Genomic DNA, 19335 nt, shown 5'->3' on the forward strand with positions numbered 1-19335 from the left:
TAGCAACAAGGGACAGGAATATAGAATTTAGGCCAAAGGCCTAGTGCTCGGACCTATGAGGTCATTCAGCGCTGAAAGGGAAACTGACAGAAAGAGGGTCTGAAGGGTGGAACAAAAGGAAACCCTCGCAGTTGCACTAAGAAACAATTGTTAGAGAGAGTGGGAAGTCAGATGGAAGAAAGAATAATATAAAAAATAGAGGTACATTAAAATGCCGCAAAGAGCTGAATGAAAGAGACAGTCGCAGCCACAAGTGCCTGAAAACAATGGGAACTTATGCCCCCGCAAAAACGCAGCCACTTGTGGCTCTACAAAGTCGCCAGTGTGCTTAGATTCTAAGTAATGCCTACACTGCACCACGTGAGGTGCACTGGCGGCACTACCCTCCAGCGGGGGTGAATAGCAACAAGTTCGTAGAGGTGGGGATGGGTAGAGGTAGGGGTGGGATGTGAGGGGTGCCCTAGGCTTGGTCAGGCTAGGATCTTGCTTGCTGAGGATTCTTTAGGACAATATTCTCATTACATTATTTTTCCACTTTCATACTCTAAACAACGTCAGTAATCATCTAAGGATAGTGCGAATTTCCTAAAAAAAAAAAATGTGATGCGAATCCAATCATGATCAATATCGCTATATTCAAGTGTTGTAACTTCCCTTTATGCAGAGGAAAATAAAACCAGAGGTGACCAGTGATACCAACAGTCTTAAACATTTACTGAACTAAAGTGCTCTGTGTTCGCTGTTTACAGGCAATTCTCAGGTAAACGTCTTCGACATTTAACATCAATATTTTATGTAATACACGAACTAATGGTTATGCTTTTTCTGATATAATTCGCGTGTTTGCTCACAATAAATTTGAATTACACACTTTTTCTGATGCGTAAAAATTATACCATTATGAAAATGCACCGAATACCGATAATGACAGTCACTTATTTCAATATACAAATATGTCTACTTGTAACTTTCACTTTCGTGTTTTAGATAAAGTTATCAAAAATCCATAAAAACATACTCACCGATTGTACAGGCTATTGACTAATCACTCGTGTTAATAACAGCATACTTGATTTATTACACACAGAACCGATAACTCTCACATAAAAAAAACACAGGTGTAGATTATTCACTAATAAGTTACTCTGGCACCATGTGCGCCTAAGATCCTCGAGTCAACGCACTGATAAAGCGTCGTATTCGGAATATATTACTTTGAATAGTAAAGGGCCCTCTAACGCCAACGTTAGCGAACTAATTCTAGGCGCCAAAGCTTCCCAACCAAACCATTCTTTACGAGTGGAGCACACCCTCTGTGAAAGTGGCGCTAACGCAAACACGTCCGGTTGCTGATAAAACTTACGAAATATATTGCGTAAAAACAAATGACGTTGTCAAGTCGATATTCGTTCGGGGACCGGAAACCATAGACAGATGCCACTGAAAAGTGGGTAAATAAAAATCACTGCGTCTTGTAAAAGTATCAGTCAACTGTGCGGGTATTTTACATTGTAAACGTGTCAGCTATACAAAAAAAAATCATAGGACAGATGCCACTGAAAAGTAGATAAATAAAAATCACTGCGTCTTGTAAAAGTATCAGTCAACTGTGCGGGTATTTTACATTGTAAACGTGTCAGCTATATAAAAAAAAAATCATAGGATTGATGCCACTGAAAAGTAGATAAATAAAAATCACTGCGTCTTGTAAAAGTGTCAGTAAATGGGGCTAGTATTTTACATTGTAAACGTGTCAGCAATATCTTCATTTGTTTTATTTTCCAACAATCACGTATGGTTTCTCATCTTGAATTCTTGCAGACTTCAAATCTCTCTCTCTCTCTCTCTCTCTCTCTCTCTCTCTCTCTCTAGCAGACCAAACTTTTGATCACTCATGATATAAATGTCTCCATGGAAATATTCTTCGAAAAAAATATTTTTTAATAATAATAATAATAATAACGTTGCATTATCTTCAGGGAAAATAACAACAACAATAATAATAATGTTGCGTTACTTTCATGTGCAGCAGCAACAACAACAGCTATAATAATAATAATAATAATAATAATAATAATAATAATAATAATAATAATAATAATAATAATAATAATAGTTACGTCGTGTTACCTTCAGGGACAGTATTCTTCTTCGCTCCGAAGTCAAGGTGAAATATTGATAACAATGTATACACTTCATAAAAATGAAGAATACAATACCATACACTGCATTCATAATAACTCTGTTGCCATATATGGCATTTTTATACTTTCAATTATTATCATTATTATCATCATTATTCAGAAATCACTCATTTATACCGAATTCTTTTTACCACTGGAATAACTTACACCCAAAAGGAATATTATATGATCTGCAATCTTACCCCGGCCATGATTCGAACCTACTCCTTTTCGGGATGTTAATCAGAGGACAGTGACTTACTACGTTTGACAGACGAGACGGGCCAGTCACCGTCATCCTTGTTCGAACCCATAAAGGCACAGGTTCGAATCCTGGTCAGAGTAGGGAAACTGATCAAAGTTGAATCTTTTGTAGCGTAAGCCGTTCTAAAGGGAAAATTAATTCAATATTAAAAGATTATTTAAGGTTTGATATCTAAATGCTTTGAAAATTATGCCACAAACACCCCATTATTACGAAAACACTTTACCTTAAGAACGAACTACATCCAAAAAAAAAATTATGTTTAACAAATTCACCATCCTGACCAGGTTGCAAACCTGTCCTCTTGGTGGCTGAGTGGACAGTGTCAGTGCCACCGATGCGCTAGGCACAGATTCAATTCCTGGTCAGAGCAGTTGCACTTTGTATATATTTCACTTTACTGGTATTTTACTCCTACGGGAAAGTGAATTTCATATTAATGAATTATTAGGGGTTTCGCATTTAATAACACACACACATATGTACTGTATATATATCAAATGCTAAACCCCCAATAGTCCATTAATATCAAATTCACTTTCCTTTAGGAATAAAATACAGTAAAAGGCAATATATACATTAAGTGTACCTACCCTGGCCAGGATTTGAATCTGTGCCTGTTTAAGCAGTGAATTAGTACATCGGTAACAGTGACTTTATCCACTCAGCCATAAAGAGGATAGGTTCGAATAATGGTCAAGACTGTTGTAGTTCATTCCCATGTATATATATATATATATATATATATATATATATATATATATATATATATATATATATATATATATATATATATATATATATACATATATATATATATATAGTAATAGTTTTTTTAACTATATGGCTCATTTCACTTTGGATAGGGTTGGTGCCAGAGGGGTACATGTACCCTCACCATGGTAGCAAACCTAATGAAATAGACTGATTGCTGTAGGCTTATAGAGTAATGAGGTTACTCCACTAATATATATATATATATATATATATATTTATCTATCTATATATATGAAAACACACACAAACAGAAATATTGTATGTGTGTGTGTGTGTGTGTGTGTGTTGTTCAACAATAAACTGTTTCCCCTAACAGGGTGTGGCTTCTAAGAGACGACAAGACAACGATCAGCGCAATATTCATAATTTACTAGCTGAATCGTGGGTGAGCCCCTTTGTGCAACAACATTAGCTTCTCAGTCCACTGACACTAAGGAACCTCTATCAACCTGAATTCCCTTTATAGGGTATTGAAATCAGACAGCCGTCAGAGGGAAAGATAAGCGTTCAGCTCTTGAGCCTGTTTTTACCACTTGTCAGTGAGCACTACTTAGGTTGCAATAACGGTAAGGTGAGAATTAGAGAATTACATTTAAGCTCTATATGGATAGACATACATACATACATACATACATACATATACATATTATATAACAATATGTATATATATACGTATATATATGTATATATACATATAGTTATACAATATATATATATACATATATTATATAAAGACAATACAAAATTTTTATCAAAACGCCAAGCACTGGGACCTATGAGGTCATTCAGCTCTTGAGCCTGTTTTTACCACTTTTAAGTGAGCACTACTTAGGTTGCAATAACGGTAATTAAGAATTAGATAATTACATTTAAGCCCTATATCGATATACATACATACATATATATATATATATATATATATATATATATATATATATATATATATATATATTATATATATATATATATATATATATATATTATATATATATATACATATATATATTATATAACTATATATATATATATACATATAGTTATATATATATATATACATATGTCTATACGGATAGTACAAAATCTTTATCAAAACGCCAAGCACTGGGACCTATGAGGTCATTCAGCGCATATATATACATACATATATATAAATGGACGGGCATCATGAAGCTCCATTTATCACTTAGTAGCTTCATGATTGTTATAAATCACGGTGTGATAAAATGTCATATATACATATTTGATATTATATATATATATATATATCATATTGTATATAAATCACGGTGTGATAAAAATGTCATGTATGTAAATATGTGTGTGTGTGTGTGTGTGTACGCACGCCTAGCTTCCAGGGAAAGAAACTTCGAAGGATTCCCGTTGCACCTCAGTTCTAACTAACTTCCGGTTAGGAAAGATAATGTGTTCATTTCCCTTGCCATTCAAGGGAATATCCAGAAAGTATTTAGAAAACTAAAGGGCATTGCCACAATATTTTTATTCGCCATATCTCATTACCCTTTTTTAGTTTTCTGTAAAAGAAAACTATTGTACCGGCTTTGTCCGTCTGCCCTCAGATCTTAAAAACTACTGAGGCTAGAGGGCTGCAAATTGTTATGTTGATTATCCACCCTCCAATCATCAAACATACCAAATTGCAACCTTCTAGCCTAATAGTTTTTATTTTATTTAAGGTTAAAGTTACCCATAATCGTGCGTCTGGCAACAATATAGGACAGGTCACCACCGGGCCGTGGTTAAAGTTTCACGGGCAGCGGCTCATACAGCATTATAACGAGACCACCGAAAGATAGATCAATTTTTGGTGGCCTTGATTATCCGCGTACAGAAAACTCGATTGCGCAGAAGAAACTTCGGCACATTTTTTACTTGTTTTAGACGGGGTGGCTCCAGAAGGTGATGGCATTCCAGTCTTAACCGAGACTTGGGGATGAAGTTGCTAGCCTCCATCCTTCTTGCCCTGATTGTTCCCTGGCCCCTACCAGCCAACTAACTACCAGGTACGCATCACTGTTTTGGCCCTCAAAAAACCTTAAATCTTAATGGAACTTTTTTTTTTATTTACAGAAACGGCAGTCCAAAACATCCTCTTAAAATACCACTCTATAGAGACATTTGAACCTGATTATGTTCACATCAATCCTTCCAGATTCAAATCATCCCTCCTCAGCTTCAGTAAACTCCCCTCAATTTTCACTACAAATAAAATAATGAAAACACTGACTTGCATTCCCTTCAAGTTCCCTTTAAAACCAAATGACATTTGATACGTACATTACATAGGCATGTTAACAACCACATTTGGACTCATTCACTCCGAAACGGTTACACCAAACGTATTGTAATTCCATCCATACGTCAGGGTCATTTGAGACCACTAGCGGATCGGGGGGAGGGGCGACTTGAGCACGTGGACCCCCCAATGAAAAATGACAAAATAATAATATTGAAGATTTAGTTAGATAATAATAACATAAATGAGAAATATAAAAATAGGAAAAAAATAGAAAATCTTATAGAAATAATATACATACTGTATATATATGTATGGATGTATAACATGAAAATTGGTGCGCCACCCCCATGAAATTTTTCTGGACCCGCTAGTGTTTGAGACGGGTATAAACTATGAACCGGTTAAAATGTTCATGATAGCTTGATAGTTTGCCGGTTACACCGACAATGCCTCGTTAGTGGACCCACAAACAGGCGCACGTGTCCATCTAACACGAGCCAGGTCCTCTGTATGGACCTCGATGATACATAACACCAGCTGGAAAGCTGTTGCAGCAATCTCTGTGACTATGGCCACACAGCATTAGCGTCAGTACGACTGCCATTCACGTATGGATCCATACCCTCCTGACCAGAATAGTTTTCTGGTGAGCACTTTTACTTCAGAAACCCAACACCGTTGCTGTGAGGAATGCGTTAGAATTACAAATAATAACATTACTTAATGACTCTCGTCAAATTATCCGGAAGAAAACGGAGTGGAACTCGGGTCCCTTGAGAGATGACAATGAATTGGGTTTCGGCGTAGCAAGGAAACTGAATGCTAATATGTCAAGCTTTCTAAACCCCTTCAAAATGATAGCAGTAACGGTATTTATAAAATTGTCCTAATCACCTGATCACTAAAATGGTGAAAAATTCCACAATGATGTCATAATCACCTGAGTCAATAAAATGGTGAAAAATTCCACAATGATGTCATAATCACCAGAGTCAATAAAATGGTGAAAAATCCCACAATGATGTCATAATCACCCGAGTCAATAAAATGGTGAAACAATTCCACAGTGATGTCATAATCACCTGAGTCAATAAAATGGTGAAAAAATTCCACACTGATGTCATAATCACCTGAGTCAATAAAATGGTGGAAAATTCCACAATGATGTCATAATCACCTGAGTCACTAAAATGGTGAAAAATTCAGTGATGTCAAATCACCTGAGTCAGTAATATGGTGAAAAAATTGTCAATTTAATAAAATGGTGAAAAAATTCACAATGATGTCATAATCACCTGAGTCACTAAATTAAAACTCAACAATGATGTAAATGTAAATATTGAATTTAAATACGCAGACACACATATATATTATATATATATATATATATATATATATATATATATATATATATATATATATATATTATATTTATACACACATCAGTATGAATTTGTTCTCCATATCAGTTACGTTATTACCATAGAAGCGTTTATTATTTTTCAATTGCCTGATTCTTGCAATATACATATAATGCTGAATAACATTCAAGGAGGAGAAATGATGGTTACTTCAATCTGGGGAGTAACCTGAACTGTCTTAACCACTAGACTGCAAGAACTTTCAGCATCTGTATTTTAAAAAAAAATATATATATATATATGTATATATATATATACAAATAATATAAACACATATATATATATATATATATATATATATATATATATATATATATATATATATATATATATATATATATATATATATATATATATATATATAGTCACTGTGCTTGTGACGATTGGTTTATGTATATACTGTAAAACTGTTGTTACAATTATTAAAAATCTATGCAGTAATTCACACCATAAGCCTCATTCTCAAACAGAAGTATGGATACAAAGGCTTACGTACAACGACCGTAAGAGGTAAGCGCCTTAATCTAAACGGCTTTGATAAAAAGATCCTGTCGTCTCTACGACCTCTTATCTCTGTTTACGGTTAACTGTCGCATCAAAGAGAAAGACGCACACACACACACACACACACACACACACCTAAGGCCGGTATCTGGCCCCGTGAATGGGTTTCGGCACGATCTCTCCACAACAGAAATAATCCAGTAAATCTATAAAAAAGACATCTTCTACTGTCACAGATTGTAAGAGCTTAAAACGAAGGGTTTCTGCTGCTCTCCCAACTACCACCAACGCAGCAAAAAACTGTAATTCCTGACAGACTTTTTGTGTCACATTAACCACTAAGTTTCTGTTGAAACAAGCGACGGACGTTGAGAATTCAGAACTTTTTCCAGATTGGAAACTTCCTGTTGGCAACGGAATGGAACGTAAGATTTAGGCCAAAGGCCAAGCGCTGGGACCTATGAGGTCATTCAACGCTGAAAGGGAAATTGAGGGTTGGAAAGGTCCTCAAGGTGTAACGGGAGGAAAACCTCAAAGCAGTTGCAGTGTGCAACAATTGTTAGGAGTGGGCGGAAAGTATGATGGAATAAGGAGAATATGAACGGAAGTACAGTAAAAGAAATGAAAGGGGTTGCAGCCAGGGGCCGATGGGACGTTACCGAGAACCTTAGGTAATACCTACAGTGCATCGCATGAGGTGCACTGACGGCACTCCCCGCCTAAGGGGCCTGTTTACTACGTGCACAGGTGAACTGTAAACATTTGGCTGCTCTCATTCTGGGAGTGAGTAATCAAGACCCTCCAAATAAGAGCTTATCAGTGGACCCTACTGCCTAGTGTTAGAATGCTTATCTTTGACGACCCATATATAACGCTGTTCTCGATTTTTGGCTAATTTTTGGTCGTCAAAGTCATCGTAGACCTGTGGACCTCAAATTCTCAATTAATATGGTTTCCATACCAAAGCATCTACTCAAATTTCAAATTGACTTGCCCCTTAATAGTAATGCTATTTAAACAGAGCAGTTCGAGAAATTTTGGACATTTTAGGAATCTACCAGTCCGCTAAAAAAAAAAAAAAAAAAAAACAAGTAAAAAATGTGCAACCGAGTTTTCTGTACACCGCGGCCCATGGAACTCAGCCACGGCCCATGAAATTCTTAGCCGCGGCCCATGAAACTCAGCCACGGTCCGGTGGTGGCCTGTGTTGTTGGTACCTATATAGGTGCCAGAAGTACGAATTGGCTAACTTTAAACTTAAAATAAAAACTAATGAGGCTAGACGGTTGCAATTTGTTACGTTTGATGATTGGAGGGTGGATGATCAAGATACCAATTTGCAGCCCTCTAGCCTCAGTAGTTTTTAAGATCTGAGGTTGACAAAAAAAGGTGCGGACGGACAGACCGAGCCGTCACAATAGTTTTCTTTTACAGAAAACTAAAAAGGAAGTTCTTTTTCTCATTTAGTTTTCCGAACAAAAACTGCGTTTGTTGGATAAAATGCTTTTCTTGGGCCTTTCTTTTCTTTTGCTTTGCAGTTCAATCTAAATTTCGCCCACTTTAAGAGGGTGACCTAATGTGAAAATACTGAAAATAACTCTTCCCCTTTAACAGCTACATTACTTCAAATGAAATCAAATTTACTTAGATATGACTACACATTACACGTTCAAAAATAACCCCTCAGCTAAATAATTCGGCATTTTTGGAAAATCTAGAAACAAAAAAGTAAGGGGCTTTAATGGGATACTGCACATAAGTTGTTTGGGCATAACGCAGTCTGAACTCTTGTACTTACGCTCGATTCTTGAGGGAGAATATTTTTAAGTAGAGTTTTCAATAAACATACTGATTTCATAAGTAGAAAACAGACAATATGATGATATAATATAAGATTTGTTACAACATGATGACCCTGAAACTGTATCAGTAGAGATAATGATTTTAGCCGTCACCTTCAAGTGAATAATAACAGATCAAACAACGTTTTTCACAATTCAGTCAGTTTTGACAAGTAGTTAAAACGCTCTGGACCTATGTCCATTAACACACACACGCACACACACACACACACACACACACACACACACACACACACACACACACATATATATATATATATATATATATATATATATATATATATATATATATATATATATATATATATATATATATATATATATATATTTATATATATATATATAGCCTATATATAATATATATATATATATATATATATATATATATATATATATATATAAATGCATGCAGCTCTTTCCCCTAAAACAAAACAAAAAACAATACAACAGTAACTACCACAACCATATTATATAATCTCAAGAATCGTGGACAACTGCTCCATGGCTAGAAAACTTCCACATCATTTGCTGCTTCATGCACCTCCAAAAAGGTTTATCAGCTGTATTGTGAACCCACTACACACACACACACACACACACACACACGGCGCCATTCAAATCCGTTTTGTTTCTAGGACAATGAAGCCCTTTCATGCGAGTGCTTCTTCCACTCCATCTATCTAGCAATGGTTAGGTCTTCCTATCTTCCTTCTGCCGACACTTTGAATTGTAAGCTACACTTTTGTCTTTCTTTACAAGCCTATAGTCTTTCATTCTTTTCACAAGACCATTTCATAATAAAAAAAACCCTACACTTTTTTCTTTACTATTTCTATGAATCTCCAATTTTCTCACGCTTTCAGTCCTTCTTACACTGCAAACAGCAAAAGCCGTTCTTCTTTCATCTGGATTTATCGTACACATTTCACCTCATTAAAGGATAGTTGGTCACCATGACCTTCATACCTTTCAATTCTGGATTCCATAGACACCCCAACTACGTCCATAAATGGGCTACAAAAATTCACGGGAATGGTGAATTACTTCCACCGATTCATATATAACTTGCATACACCATGGCCCCCTTACAATCGGAAACATCAACTCTAAACTGAAGCCCAACCCACTGTAACACCTTCAACCTTTAACACCACCAAAGACACCCTGGCAGACACCATCACTCTGACATTCCCTAACCCCCTGGCAAAACTTACACTCACAACAGCTGCAAGCAACATTGACATGGGTGCTCTTATACGACAGTCAGTCAACAGGACAACCCAACCTCTAGCTTTCTCAACAGAAAACTGCACCCACCAAGATGAAATATAGCACCTTCAACAGAGAAAACCTCGCCACACACCCGAGAACCAGTCATTTCAGACACCTACTAATACGCCTTTCGCCATCCTGGCAGATCACTAACCACTCATCAACACTAATCGAAATCCAGGATGCTTACTGCGCCTGCTAATAACAGGAACTTACGTTTGTCACCGAATCTGGGTGTACCATACGACATATACCTAGCAAGAAAAGGCACTGTCCAGGAAAAAAACATTTAGTCCAGCTAGGGATGAATTGCTACAAACCCGCCACTGCCCAAATACAAGACATACAACAAGAGATTATCACACTTCTATAAACCTACATGGGAAGACGTCCCCTTCAGTGAAACGGGATGAATCATCCTCTGTGACACCAGCACAGGCCTCTTCCAACCCCTTGTGCCAAAATCCCTCCAGAAAAAATATTTTTTCTCGTGTACAGACTATCTATTTGGCAGGACAACAGCCAAAAGAATAATACAGACATTCATCTCGCATGGTGAAACGTATAATCATGTGCCAAACTGTGTCTTAAGTGACAAAAATAACAAAATAACTTATCTCACAGTCAGGCACCAGCAAATTTCTACAACCCATATGATGATTCACCCATCTCCACAGTGACACAGTCGGACCCCAACCCCTTCCATTTGGTTCAGATACACCTTCATGTCAACAAAAAGATCTATGCAGTGGCTGAAGGCAATACCTACGACAGAGGCAGCAACAGACAGCATACACTTACACCAGGGAACTGCTTAACAGCCTTAGCCAAATTAATTGGTTCGAATATCCACCACACTACCCCATACAAACCAATCACCAATGGCAAGGCAGACAGAACCTAACGATCCCTCAAAGGCCAAGCTTATTGCCAGGTGCAACAGCCCTGACAGTAAGTCTCAACTACTCTGAGTCCTGTTAAGCCTATGCACTGGCCCTAAAGAAAAGATCAATGCCTCCCCACAGGAATTATATTCCGCGATACCATCTGGGTCACGGGAGAGCTCTTCCCCAGCCTACAATGATACCAAACCAAAGAGCTCTCAGACTCCAACATATTGTTGGAAAATTTTCATCTATGCATAAAGATACACAAAAATACAAAGAAACGACACCAGCAAATTTCCTCTAACTCCCCCATACAAGAGGCCCCTACCCTGTCATTAAATGTAAAGACAAAGTGTTCAAATTCAAAATACTACTTTATGGACATTGAGGACTGGGTCTCGACTGGCAGGCTGAAACTGGCCTATCTGGAAAATGACAGTTCCTTGTCAATCTTTGTAAACTTGAGCTATAACAGACCTCTTCTCGTGCAAATACCAACCCAGTGCTTTATCAGCATCCTGAAAAGCTCTACACCTAGTAAGGATAATATATCTTTATTATAATATCCTGTTTATGTTACCGCTTTTCTACAAATCTTATTGTTCACTGCAACGTAGCTTTTTATCAGCGTCCCAAAAAGTATTCAACTAGTATGAATGTAGAAGTTACAATATTCACACCGTATAATCATACATGGCAATTATATTAATTTTATCATTTTGCAACGTAGTAAACTATCAATACCGCGAACAGCTCCAACCTAATAAGACTGGGACAGCCACACATTCCATTGAAAATCAGCGATATTCTTATATCACTTGTAAACTATCACGTAAGAGGATCCCAAATGGCTTCAGCCTAGTAAGGATGGGGAACAGTCGCAGATTCATTTGTAAAAAAAACTATTTTAAATTTGTATTTACCACTTGTAAAGTACCCTTTTAAGCACCCATTACTTAATACAGACCTCTTTTGAAGGGGGAACCCTATAAGCTACGAGGTTTGCTGCCAAACCCAGGCTTAACCGCCAGGTTCGGCAGCCAATCACAGAACACCTTTATTAGTCACAAGCTTTTACATCACTCGCATCATTACGGCTTCGACCGTTGCATTCCGTGAAACGTGAATCATGGTATCACTGCAGACGATACAAATGGATTCCAAATTGTGATGGCATCAAGAAAACGAAAAAGACACTTCATTGATAACATACACTGCATATAATGGCAATCTGTGACTTGAAAACGTTCGCTTAAGTCAGTCTCCCGGATTCTATAAACTATCTGACAACTGGGATGATAAAATCAGGACCAAATTATTCCCTTCTCATTAATTAAAAAAAAATAATAAAATTTCTGTAACAGACCTGAATAGCTTAGAAATTCACTCATCTATGGGGACACAAGAGTCAGTGAAGTCTGACACTAACTGTGAAAGAGAAATCTAGGTGAACATCGGCACGAAGAACGATTAGATAAGATTACTATGGTAATCTTTTATATGTCAAATATAGATAAAACATCTTCAGACAAAAGGATTTTTTTCTCAGTTCAGTGATAAATCTTTCTCTCTCTCTCTAACTGCACTGATAGAAGAAAAATATTCATAAAACTACAGATGAACAGAAAATCTTTGAAAAAAAAAAAAAATGGGGGCTTGAAGTTTCAGTCGTTTGCAAAATAAATGTCAAAGTCATTTATTTCCATGATTACAAAATACGGTCACGATTTACAATCACTTAAAGACCAAACAATCCTGACAGGAAAGGATGGGAAACAATTTTCCTTCTAAATGTATTTAACTTATACCTCTCTATCGCTGTTTTATTGTGTCCTCCCATTTATTTTCTTACTATGTCTCACTCTCCTCATTCCAATCCCCGTAGTTGGGTAGCGCCGTCAGTGCACTTCACGGGGCACACTGTAGGCACTACTGAAGGTTCTTTGCAGCGTCCCTTCGGCACCTAGCTGCAACCACTTTCATTCCTTTTACTCTACCTCCATTCATATTATCTTTCTTCCATCTTGCTAGGCCTACCCACCCTCTCCTAACGATTATTTCATAGCGCAACTGCGAGGTTTTCCCCCTATTACAGTGTTCAAACCTATCTACTCTCAATTTCATTTCCAGCGCTGAATGACCTAATAGGTCCCAGTGCTTGGCCTTTGGCCTAAACTCTGCATTCGAATTCCAATACCAAACTTAAATAATATTAATATCGTTTATATTGCGATTTTGGCATGCTTCATGCTTTCATTTTTGCTAAGATAACTACTTTTAACGGCTATCAAGGTTTTCTTATAGAATGTACGGTTACAATGCAGGTGTTAAATTTATTGAAGTTACTGCAGTATTAGATCTTTCTAAAATAATTTATTGAAGTTACTGCAGCATCAAATCTTTCGAAAAAAAATTATTGAAGTTACTGCAGTATCAAATCTTTCTTTAAAATTTTTACTGAAGTTACTGCAGTATCAGATCTCTCTAAAATAATTTATTGAAGCTAATGCAGCATCAAATCTTTCCAAAAATAATTACTGAAGTTACTGCAGCATCAAATCATTCGAAAAAAAATCATTGAAGATACTGCAGTATCAAATCTTTCTTTAAAAAATTTACTGAAGTTACTGCAGTATCAAACCTTTCTAAAATATTTATTGAAGTTACTGCAGTATTAAATCCTTCTAACAAAATTTATTAAAGCAACTGCAATATCAAATCTTTCTAAAAAAAAAATGTACTGGAGTTACAGCAGTATCAAAACTTTCTAAAAAAAAATTCACTGAAGTTACTGCAGTATCAAATCTTTCCAAAAAAATTTATTAAAGTTACTGCAGTATCAAATCTTTCAAAAAAAAATGTGATTAAGATCAGAAATAATTTAACCAAGATCAAATATGACGTGTTGGTCACAATTAGGATATAAACTAGCAAAAGAGAGAGAGAGAGAGAGAGAGAGAGAGAGAGATATGATACTCCACGTTCAGCGGGTTACGTAAAGTCTCGCAAGATAACATCTCTTACCATAACGGGTAGATTATATTAATGGTGGACCTTCTCCCTATATATTACGCACGCCGAGTTTGCGGGGAGTCTACCTATCCTCATAAATATACTATCGATCTTTCCTATCTTCTATTTGCGGGGCGTCTATCTATCCTTATATATATACTATCGATCATTCCTATCTTCTATTTGCGGGGCGTCTATCTATCCTCACAAATATACATCGATCTTTCCTATCTTCTATTTGCGGGGCGTCTATCTATCCTCACAAATATACATCGATCTTTCCTATCTTCTATTTGCGGGGCGTCTATCTATCCTCATAAATATCCATCGATCTTTCCTATATTCTATTTGCGGGGCGTCTACCTATCTTCATAAATATACTATCGATCTTTCCTATCTTCTATTTGCGGGCCGTCTATCTATCCTCATAATACAGTATATACTATCGATCTTTCCTATCTTCTATTTGCAGGCCGTCTATCTATCCTCATCAACATACTGTCGATCTTTCCTATCTTCTACTTCCGAGGCGTCTATCTATCTTCATTAATATCGATCTTTCCTATCTTCTAATTGCGGGACGTCTATCTTTCCTCATAAATCTCGATCTTTCCTATCTTCTATCTGCGAGGCGTCTATCTATCCTCATAAATATACTACCGATCTTTCCTACCTTCTATTTGCGAGGCGTCTATCTTTCCTCATAAATATACTATCGATCTTTCCTATCTTCTATTTGCAGGCCGTCTATCTATCCTCATAAATATACTATCGATCTTTCCTACCTTCTATTTGCGGGGGTCTATCTTTCCTCATAAATATACTATCGATCTTTCCTACCTTCTATTTGCAGGCCGTCTATCTTTCCTCATAAATATACTATCGATCTTTCCTACCTTCTATTTGCGGGGCGTCTATCTTTCCTCATAAATATACTATCGTTCTTTCCTACCTTCTATTTGCGGGGCGTCTATTGCTCCTCATAAATATACTATCGATCTTTCCTATCTTCTATTTGCGGGGGTCTATCTTTCCTCATAAATATACTATCGATCTTTCCTACCTTCTATTTGCGGGGCGTCTATCTTTCCTCATAAATATACTATCGATCTTTCCTACCTTCTATTTGCGGGGCGTCTATCTTTCCTCATAAATATACTATCGATCTTTCCTACCTTCTATTTGCGGGGCGTCTATCTTTCCTCATAAATATACTATCGATCTTTCCTACCTTCTATTTGCGGGGCGTCTATTGTTCCTCATAAATATACTATCGATCTTTCCTATCTTCTATTTGCAGGCCGTCTATCTTTCCTCATAAATATACTATCGATCTTTCCTATCTTCTATTTGCGGGGCGTCTATCTTTCCTCATAAATATACTATCGATCTTTCCTACCTTCTATTTGCGGGGCGTCTATCTTTCCTCATAAATATACTATCGATCTTTCCTATCTTCTATTTGCGGGGCGTCTATTGCTCCTCATAAATATACTATCGATCTTTCCTATCTTCTATTTGCAGGCCGTCTATCTTTCCTCATAAATATACTATCGATCTTTCCTATCTTCTATTTGCGGGGGTCTATCTTTCCTCATAAATATACTATCGATCTTTCCTATCTTCTATTTGCGGGGCGTCTATTGTTCCTCATAAATATACTATCGACCTTTCCTATCTTCTATTTGCGGGGCGTCTATCTTTCCTCATAAATATACTATCGATCTTTCCTATCTTCTATTTGCGGGGCGTCTATTGTTCCTCATAAATATACTATCGATCTTTCCTATCTTCTATTTGCAGGCCGTCTATCTATCCTCATAAATATACTATCGATCTTTCCTATCTTCTATTTGCGGGGGTCTATCTTTCCTCATAAATATACTATCGATCTTTCCTACCTTCTATTTGCGGGGCGTCTATCTTTCCTCATAAATATACTATCGATCTTTCCTATCTTCTATTTGCAGGCCGTCTATCTATCCTCATAAATATACTATCGATCTTTCCTATCTTCTATTTGCGGGGGTCTATCTTTCCTCATAAATATACTATCGATCTTTCCTACCTTCTATTTGCGGGCGTCTATCTTTCCTCATAAATATACTATCGATCTTTCCTATCTTCTATTTGCAGGCCGTCTATCTTTCCTCATAAATATACTATCGATCTTTCCTATCTTCTATTTGCGGGGGTCTATCTTTCCTCATAAATATACTATCGATCTTTCCTACCCTCTATTTGCGGGGCGTCTATCTTTCCTCATAAATATACTATCGATCTTTCCTACCTTCTATTTGCGGGGGTCTATCTTTCCTCATAAATATACTATCGATCTTTCCTATCTTCTATTTGCAGGCCGTCTATCTATCCTCATAAATATACTATCGATCTTTCCTATCTTCTATTTGCGGGGCGTCTATCTTTCCTCATAAATATACTATCGATCTTTCCTACCTTCTATTTGCGGGGCGTCTATCTTTCCTCATAAATATACTATCGATCTTTCCTATCTTCTATTTGCGGGGCGTCTATCTTTCCTCATAAATATACTATCGATCTTTCCTATCTTCTATTTGCAGGCCGTCTATCTTTCCTCATAAATATACTATCGATCTTTCCTATCTTCTATTTGCGGGGCGTCTATTGTTCCTCATAAATATACTATCGACCTTTCCTATCTTCTATTTGCGGGGCGTCTATCTTTCCTCATAAATATACTATCGATCTTTCCTATCTTCTATTTGCGGGGCATCTATTGTTCCTCATAAATATACTATCGATCTTTCCTATCTTCTATTTGCGGGGCGTCTATTGCTCCTCATAAATATACTATCGATCTTTCCTATCTTCTATTTGCAGGCCGTCTATCTATCCTCATAAATACACTATCGATCTTTCCTATCTTCTATTTGCGGGGCGTCTATCTTTCCTCATAAATATACTATCGATCTTTCCTATCTTCTTTTTGCGGGACGTCTATTGTTCCTCATAAATATACTATCGATCTTTTCTATCTTCCATTTGCGGGGCGTCTATCTTTCCTCATAAATATACTATCTATCTTTCCTATCTTCTATTTGCAGGGCGTCTATTGTTCCTCATAAATATACTATCGATCTTTCCTATCTTCTATTTGCAGGCCGTCTATCTATCCTCATAAATATACTATCAATCTTTCCTACCTTCTATTTGCGGGGTGTCTATCTATCCTCATAAATATACTATCGATCTTTCCTATCTTCTATTTGCAGGCCGTCTATCTATCCTCATAAATATACTATCGATCTTCCCTACCTTCTATTTGCGGGGCATCTATCCTCATAAATATCGATCTTTCCTATCTTCTATTTGCGGGTCGTCTATCCATCCTCATAAATATCCATCTTTCTTACCTACCATTTGCGGGGCGTCTATCTATCCTCATAAATATACTATCATTCTTTCCTATCTTCTACTTGCGGGGCGTCTACCTACCCTCATAAATATACTATCGTTCTTTCCTATCTTCTGTCTATCCACATAAATATATTATCGATCTTTCCTATCTTTTACCTGCGGGGCTTCTATTCATCCACATAAATATATTGTCGATCTTTCCTATCTTCTACTTGCGGGGCGTCTATCCCGACCTTTATGTTACCAGGACCTGGCACTTACTGCGTGTTTTGTTGAGGCAAAATAATTTATGACAGTCAACATGGCAACACTTTGTGTACCTCAAGACTCCCTGAACATCGAAACACTGTATTGATCTCACGGCACTGCACTTGTTGCAAGTGCTAACTGCCGCCCTACTGCAACCTTGAAATAATTAGGATTCATATTCTCTTTAGCTCTCTCTCTTCACGAGTGTTCTTAAAACGAACTCCTAAAAAGGAATTATTTGGCGTTTTGCTTGTTTATTCCTTTTTCACTCTTTCGTATGAAACTTTTCCAATGAATATCTTGTTACTCTGTTTTTACGTTTTTCAACAGGCTTATTAATTTTTTATTGCTACATCTCTGCAATTTGTACCCTGCTCATTCATTGATACATATGCAATGAATGTATTCATTATTTTTCTATAGAAAAAGTTCAAATTCATCAACCAAAATCACATGTACGATACGATCCTTTTATCATCTTAATTATCTGATCTTTCTTTTTTTTTTACAAATTTGTAATAAATTAACTATCATTTCATTACTTATAAACTTTGCTGTTACTTTTCTCTACTTTCGATCATTCTTTTTCAACTTTTCTGCAAGAACTGTATTATTACTATTATAATATTTTTTGTATCCATTTCTTCTATTTTCTTTTGTTAAGTATCTTCATATAAATGCAAATATTATTTTACAGAGAGAGAGAGAGAGAGAGAGAGAGAGAGAGAGAGAGAGAGAGAGAGAGAGAGAGAGAGAGAGAGAGAGAGAGAGAGAGAATTTAGGCCAAAGGCCATGCGCTAGGACATATGAGTTCATTCAGAGCTGAAACGGATATTGAGAGTAAAAAGGTTTGAAAGGTGTAATAGGAGGAAACCCCCGCAGTTGCAATATTAAAAAATTGTTTGAAGAGGGCAGAAAATAAGACGAAAGAATGCACTGCCAATCATTTGCTGACCAGTCAAGAGTAAACCGCTCCTCTCTCTTAATACCCTTGTGTTCAATAAATATTTAATGTAATTCGTTTCTCTGCTATTAAACAAACTGCAATACACTTTCCAAAAAAAATTCGTGCATGATTCTTGTATGAATCTTTCTCCTATAACTCATTTCGTAGCGAATCAATTCCTATCCTCCAAATATTTGCTGTTTACGATTCGACAAACTCCTTTCCAATATAAGCGTTCAGTGTTATCAAGTTTTTATCTGCAAATTTCTTTCCAATACAAGCGTTCAATATGATCAAGCTT

The 19335-nt window shown here is 36.6% G+C and overlaps 1 protein-coding gene across 7 annotated transcripts in view; it reads right to left on the reverse strand.

Moving 5' to 3' along the window:
• The window catches only part of LOC136838530 (uncharacterized), a 63441-nt gene that overhangs the window by 10798 nt on the left and 33308 nt on the right, over positions 1–19335 (reverse strand). The window contains exon 1 of one of the 7 annotated variants that reach the window (XM_067103626.1): positions 12795–12856. The exons of 3 other annotated variants lie outside the window; for them this stretch is intronic. The gene's annotated coding sequence lies outside the window, so the exon portion shown is untranslated. Of the gene's footprint in view, positions 1–1022; positions 1371–12794; positions 12857–19335 lie in introns of those variants that run through there. 3 more of the 7 variants (XM_067103623.1, XM_067103620.1, XM_067103625.1) reach the window with 3 other exon arrangements.

Source organism: Macrobrachium rosenbergii, chromosome 5 (genome assembly GCF_040412425.1).
Source record: "Macrobrachium rosenbergii isolate ZJJX-2024 chromosome 5, ASM4041242v1, whole genome shotgun sequence".
Taxonomy (NCBI): Eukaryota; Metazoa; Arthropoda; class Malacostraca; order Decapoda; family Palaemonidae; genus Macrobrachium; species Macrobrachium rosenbergii.